The 7,676-nt window shown below is 34.7% G+C and overlaps 1 pseudogene across 1 annotated transcript; it reads right to left on the bottom strand.

Moving 5' to 3' along the window:
- Nucleotides 1-3,564: 3,564 nt before the first annotated feature.
- On the bottom strand, nt 3,565-4,205 carry LOC306661507 (translationally-controlled tumor protein-like; annotated as a pseudogene). Its single transcript has one exon. The product of its transcript is annotated as a translationally-controlled tumor protein-like (transcript).
- Between the last annotated feature and the right edge of the window lie 3,471 nt (nt 4,206-7,676).

Here is a 7,676-nt window from a genome sequence, read left to right as displayed (position 1 = left end):
AGACCATGTTCAAACCCACGACAGTATTAGAGTTTATTAGAAAAGAGGGAACAGAAAAGTTATGAGGTATGTGTGTGTGTTTAAAGGTGAATTTGCGACAAATACTTATATTTATGTATTTATTTATTTTATTTATTTTGGGGGGAGGTACCTGAGATTGAACTCAGGGGCACTCAACCACTGAGCCACATTCCCAGCCCTATTTTGCATTTTATTTAGAGACAGGATCTCACTGAGCTTTTTAGCTCTTCACTTTTGCTGAGGTTGACTTTGAACTCATGATCCTCTTGTCTCAGCCTCCCAAGCTGCTAAGGATTACAGGGTTCACCACCTCGCCCAGCCAAATACTTACATTTATTTACATGTCGACCCACAGGGGTGATGTCTTGATGTAGGGATAAAAAGGGTAAGACACCTTCTTAATGTAGGTGACATATAATAGAATAGGTGGGTCTAAAATAAATGACGATAAGAGTAGCAATTTAGCTAGGTAATAAGAGAAACAGTAGGCAATGCCTTTAAATTCTGAATAGAATAGCCTGATTAAGATTCAAGGTAATAAGAGAAACAGTAGGCAATGCCTTTAAATTCTGAATAGAATAGCCTGATTAAGATTCAGTCTATCGTTGAGGTTTGAGCATTAAATATTTCAATTTGGGGGAAAAGTGGAAATGGCAGTGTTTATGCAGATAAACTAATCCTAATAAATCTCAACAGTCTAAATTAATATTATATGGGTCTAAATATAAATGCATAAGGTACATACATTTAAAACATAATATTTTCTTTGTTATATCACCTACATAGTACATATATAACTGTAAAACTGTCCTATGTCATAAATAAAGCAAATATGCTTGTAAAGTTAACTTAGCTATCATATTTATATGTAATTATTTTAGCTTTATCATGACTCATATATTTATATTTTATATATATATAAATTAGATAGTATATGTAAAATATACTATGTATAAGATTACCCATCTTAATAAGCAGTTTACATTTTCTCAATATTATTTTTTAGGAAATTTGCATATGTTCTTTCATGAATTGTCTATTGAAGTCATTCGGCCTGAGTTTTTTTTTGTTTCCATTTTTATTAAGTACTAGTAATTGTTTATTCCAGATGCAAGTTCTTTCTCTGATTAATAGATAACAATCTGCTTATTTCAGACCCTTACCTCTTCTTGGTTACTCTCTACATTTCATTTTTCTTGAAAGTATCTTTCGAATAACAGAAGTCTTACATTTCATCAGTTTATTTCTTTTACAGTTAATTTGTGTGTTTTGCCTAAGAAACTGTTGCCTATACAAGGGTCACAAAGGTGTTCTCTCAAGCTTTCTGCTTGAATTTTTTACTTTAAAATGCATGTATAAAATTAATTTTTTTGTGAATAATTTGAGGCAAGAGTTAAGGTTTATTTTTCCCCATCCAGATATCCAGCTGTTGCTGCCTTTATCAGCAATCATCTTGCTGTATAAATGTGTGGCTGTTTTCAGGCTTGCTTGTCCATTTATTGATCTATATTTTAAGTCTTTGGTCTTTTATTGTGGAGTTTGGTAAATTGTGTTTTCTGTTTTGTTGGTCAGTGTTGTTAGGGGCTTATCAATTTTACAGATACTTTTAGAGAGCCACGTTTTAGTTTTGTTTATTTTTTTCTCTCTCCTTTTTTTTTTCCCCTGTACTAATTTTCATTCTATTCTCTGTTAATTCCTTTCTTCTACTTAGTTTAAAATTAATTGTATCCTCCTCTCCTAACTTCTCAGGGTAGAAGCATAGATGATTGATTTTACTTTTTACTCCTTTTGTTTTACAATCACTTAAAGTAATATATTTCCCTGATTTTGCTGTATACCTCAATGTTGAAATGGAATATTTTCACTACAGTTCATTTCAAAAAATTTCTTAATTAGTTTTGAAAATCATGAACCATGTGTTAAGTAAGGGTATATCCTAATTTCCAAATATTTGGTAAGTTTTCTACAACGTCTTTTTAAATTGATTTCTAATTGAATTATATTGTAGAACAAAAGTACACTCTATATATTATAATTCTTTGAACTACAGTGGAACTTTCTGTATATCCTACAAATGGTATCTTGGTGATGATTTCTTTTCAACTTGGAAACAATTCATATTCTGATTATGATTGAAATTATATAAGCTCAATCCTCTATATCTGTACTAATTTTCCCACATTAATATTACTAATTGATGAGAAAGAGATATTTAAATTTCCATTATGATTGCAGTTCATTGATTTTTTTCCCTTTTAATTTTAGTCATTTTTGATTTATGTATTTCAAAGCTTTGTTATTACATAAATACTTCACATAAGATTGCTATTTCCAAAAGTATTGATCTATATTACTTTTTTAAAGGCTATAACTTCATTATTAATGTTCATTTCTCGAAGTCAACCTTGTCTGGTATTAATATAGACAGTCATAAAATGACCTTATATTTGTGATTTGTAAAGTGTAAACCTTTTCCATTCTTTTCCTTTCTATTTTATTGTCTTTACATTTTAAGTGTACTTCTTATAATCATTATGTGGTGAATTATTGGTTTTCATGTGTCTGACAACATCTTTTTACTCAGTATTAGATTATTTTGTCTAATTACATTTAATCTACTTATTAGTATAGTTATTTGAAGTCTATTGCATTGCTATATTCTTTATATTTATCAATAATTTCCTATTACTTTGTTCCTTGCTTCCTGTCTTCTTTACATCTCCAGTCCTTTTTCATTTTTATTTTTGAGGCAGGGTCTCGCTAAGTTGTAGACTGGCCCCTATCTTACAATCCTCCTGATTCAGCCTCCTGAGTTGTTGAAATGGCAGGCACGAACCACTATGAATGGCTAATTGAAGTCATTTTTAGCATTCTATTCCACTTCAAACAGAAAAATCTGACAAGAATATAATTTCATTAACTTGCTCATCCAGAGTTATACTTATATTGTTGCCACATAGTTTGCATATGATAAACCCCCAAATGCACATTCTTTTTTATTCAAGCTATGGGTTGACATTTAAATATTTTATTAATAGAGAAAAACATTTGTTCCAGTTTATTCCCATAGATACTTTCATGTCATTACTGTGCTCTCAATTTCTGCCTGTATATTTGAATTTCAATCTGGCATATTTTCCCTCAGCTTGAAGATTTTTTTTATATCCTTTGTAGATATTAAAGGAAAGAAGTTTGATCGGTTTTCTTCGATTAATATTTTTCCTTTCATAATTCTAAATTTAGTGTTCCATCCCTCTTCTGGTGTCTAATTTTTTAAATGAGAACTGACGTTTCATTTTGTATGGTTACTCTTCTCCATTTAAGACTTCATTTTTTCCCCCTTGGTGACTTAGGACATTCTTTTATTATCAATTTTTAATAATTTGAAGATATGTGTTGGGCATTTTTTGTTGTTTTAATCTTGTTTTGGGCTTGGTGAACCTTCTGGAGTAATGTTTTGTTGTTGTTGTTGTTGTTATTTTTTTTTATTGTTTTTCTCTTTTTTTTTTAGTGCAAGTGCACTTTATTTTTAGATAACCTACATGACATGTTTCTTAAAAAAACAATGCCTGCACTCCAAATAAATCCCCATCAAAATAAATGTGTTCCAGATGACATCAGTTTCATTTGTCTCAAGTCCTGGTGTTGTGTGGATGACAAGCAGCAGCCAGTTATGATGACAGACGATAGATTCCAGGTAACTGCCAAATTTGTGAACATTTTTCCATTTCTAAACCATCCTTAAGGAGCTCACATACAGGGTCACACCATCCTCATGGTAGTTCAGGAGAGAGACCCTGACACCTGGAGTTATGTTTTCACCCATAAAGATGTGGTAGATTTTTGAAATTAGCAAGGATGTCCTCGATTTGTTCTACAGCCCCTGTCATAAAGGTTTTACTGTTTCTGCTCTCTGTTTTCAAGATTGCCTTTGATTGATTTCACACTATCTTTGATGTACTTCTTGTATGCGTCTTTGGTGAAGCTGGTTTCCTGGAAGTGACTACATCAACACCAGGGATTCCTGTGGCTTCAGTACCTTCTCCCTCAGGTCCTTCAGTGAAGGCATTTCCACCAATGAGTGAGTCATCAATGTTACCCACTGTCCTACTGACCATCTTGCCCTCTACCTCCAGGCAGGGCCCATCGACGATCTCCAGTATCATGCAATTGTCAGAGAACATCTCATCATATTGATGGGGTCCGGGTAGATAATCACGCTGGTGACTGAAAGGAGACTTCAGCAGCTCTAGCTTAGCAGGAGCCTGGAGCTCGGAGGGAGCGAGCTCAGTGCAGCGGGAAGGCTGCATCCGGTGGAAAAGCTAGTGGTCTTTTTCCCTGTGTGTGCATGTGGTGCTGGGGATTGAACTCAGAGCCTTGTGCATGCCAGGCAAGCACTCTACCAACTGAACCATATCCCCAGCCCTAGTGGCTGTTTTAATCAGCTTTTTTGATGCTGTAACCAAATGACCTGACCAGAACAGTTTTAGAGGAAGAAAAGTTCATTCGTCAATCATGGTTTCAGAAGTCCATTGCTTTGTGTCCAAGGTGGAATATCATGCAGAAGGGTGTGGCAGAGGACTGTAGCTCAGGATGTGACACCAGGAAGCAGAGAGACTAAGCTCAGCTCACAAAATATGTCTTCTAAAGGCACATCTTCAGTGACCCAACTTCCCCAGCCACACACTACCTACGATCATGATCATCCAGTTAATCCTTTTTAGGGAATTGATGAATTTATTAGGTTAAAACTCTCACAGCCTGATTCTTTCACCTCTAAAATTTCTTACATGGTCTCATACAAGCTTTTGGGGGACATCTCATATCTAAACTGTAACAGTGATCACTCTGAATACTCATAGAAACCTCACAAATCTTCAGTATGGGGCTGATTTGGTGCTTTTAAAATCGTAAATTGCACTTTCTTAAGAACCTAATGGTGTGGATGTATTTAGGAATTAATGGCATATGCTCTTAGTTCTATAGGATGTAACTTAGGTTTCTATCTATTAAAGTTCAACAAATTATCAACATTACATTGGGGAAAACAAGGCAACCAGTATAAAATTAGTGATTAAATGAAGTTAGTAGAAAGTATTTTCCATAATGGAAAAGCAAAGAAAAATAAACAATTTACTCTGAAATATAGTAAGTAGAAAAACTCTAACTTTGAAGTACAAATATACATAAACAAATTTTGGAAGTTTTCAAACACTGGATAATTTCTGTGATAAAGAAGAGGAAGCCAGTGACAGTGTCATCAACTATTCTGATGACAAGATTTTTATGAAGTAAAAGTAAAAAAAAACAAAAAACAAACAAACAAACAAAAAAAGATATTGAATTCTTAGTCCTATTTTTTTTTTAAAATAGCCCCTTTGTGAAACAGAGGACACACTGGTCCAGACAACTCAATAGACCAATACCCTGAAGCCCTTCAGGTTTAACTAAAAAAAAAAAAAACCCAAAACATGCTATAAATATCTACACTCATACTAAACTAAAGCTACATCCATTTTGCCCTAGTTATGACTATATAAATATTATCATGTGTTTATTGACATATTTTATAATAATGGTGTGTCTTTCAAAGAAAACACCCCCGTGGGATTGTTTTTATTGCCTGCTTTGTCCACTTGTCCTAAACCAGGAAAATGCAACTTAAACTAGGAAAATGTTAAATACTACAGTTCCAGTCGACTCCTGAATTATTCAAGGTTCTCTAGAGGAGCAGAATCAACAGGAAATATGATTATAAAAAGGAGATGTATTAGATTGGCTTACACAGCCAGAAGCTGGATAGTCCACGATGGTTATCTACAGGCTGGAGAGCTGGAGAAACCAGTAGCTGCGCAGTCCAGGATGCTGATGCCTCAGAGCAAGAGGGATCAATGGTGCTATCCCAGTCTAAGACCTGAGACTTCTGGAAACTCCCTGGATAATCTCTGTCAGACTCCACTTTGGAAGAGGGAAGGCGTGAGAGTCTGATGTCTTCAGGCAATTGCAGCAACAATCAAGAACCCATTTAAGAAGAATGAAGTTTGTCTCTACTGCTGCTTCCTTGTTCTTCCAACTTTTAGTACCTTCAAGTCACCATTCTATTGAAAGGTGCTGCCTTGCTTAGGGAGGGTGTTCACTTCAATTCACTATCCCACATGCCAGTCTTTCCTAGACATACCCTCACTGGCACACACAGAAACCCTTTAAACACTGAGCACATCTCAAGCCCTTCTTTTATTTTATTTAGAGGCAGGGTCTCTCCTAGTTGCTGAGGCTGGCTTTGAACCTTCACTCCTCCTGCCTCAGTCTCCCAAGACACTGGGAGTATCAACTCATGCCACCACACCTGGCAATCTTCAGCAACTCCTAATACAATCAAATTGACAATTAAAATTAACAATTACAGCTCCCAGTCTGGTTTTTAATATTGGGAAAACATTTAATTTTTTTTTTTTTTGCTTGTTTTTCTTGCTGTTTAATTGATGAATTCAAAATTAAACTATTTGGGAAGTAAATGAAAAGCCCCACCTAACTTAGCAATATTCCTATTACTCTATTCACTCAAATGTCTTAGATTAATTTTGTACTTTCTTTTCATCAGTTTCAACATTTTGAAAAAGTTTCCAAGTCTTTGAGATTGAGTCTTAGCAACAAAAGCGAGAATAAACTACCTCATTTTGGAATATGGCCTGGAAGCTTCCAATTTTCCCTCCAACCTATTATCTCATTAATTGGAGAGGAGATGAGTGTGTACATAAATCACAGTATTATTTCATCAAAATTCTATGTGTTTGATGTGATTGTCCCACTTAACATGGTACATTGAGGTTAAGTGATTCAGAAATTAGAATTCATGCTAACCCAAGTATGCTCCATGACATTGCTTCATGATATACAGCAACTCTCAGAACTGTTTTGTACTTTCTCTATCTACTACTTACATAAGTTAAGTGATCATGAACTAAAAATTGAATTATTAATGTCTAGTTATTGCGGTGGTTTTATATTTTCAATTATTTCTTGAGTTTGTTCATGTTACATTTTTCTTTTCTACCTCCAAAATTCATGCTAACCAGCATATCTCGGCTCCTTCCTGTATTTTCACTTTGTTTATTTTAATTTTCACAATCTTTCTTGGTAAATATGAAGAAAGTGATCAAGCTTATTTTTCATAAAAAAATCGTTCTTATTGTTTTCCTTATCTTCCTGCAAGTTTTAAACCAAAGAGTTTATTTTCCAATTCAGCACAATCCTTTTAAATTGTCCACCACTGTTGCTTCAGCTCCTTTCTTCGGTGTTTGACATGCACCAAGGTCCTAAATCTTACTGCCACTGAGAAGGCAGCGTTTGAGAGATGAAGTGGTCTCATAAAGTTGTGGAAGAGTCTTATGGAGAAAAGGCTGAAGAGAAGAAAAAGCAGGAATGGGAGAGTTAAGAGGCTACCATGTCTTTGAATACCTAAAGGTGATGACCAACTTGCACTTTGCATTTTAGAAACCGATGACATAGAGCTTCTATACTATACATATATCCATATGTTTAAGTCTAAGGATCTTGATGAGAGATGATGCAAGCTTGACCCAGGAAGGGGGTGGGGAGCATGGTGAGAGGGGGTAGGACTCTGACAACGTTTTGAAGATAGAACCAATACAATT

This window comes from Sciurus vulgaris (genome assembly GCF_902686455.1).
Source record: "Sciurus vulgaris genome assembly, chromosome: 5".
In the NCBI taxonomy this organism is placed as follows: Eukaryota; Metazoa; Chordata; class Mammalia; order Rodentia; family Sciuridae; genus Sciurus; species Sciurus vulgaris.
This window is presented reverse-complemented; position numbering and strand designations above follow the sequence as displayed.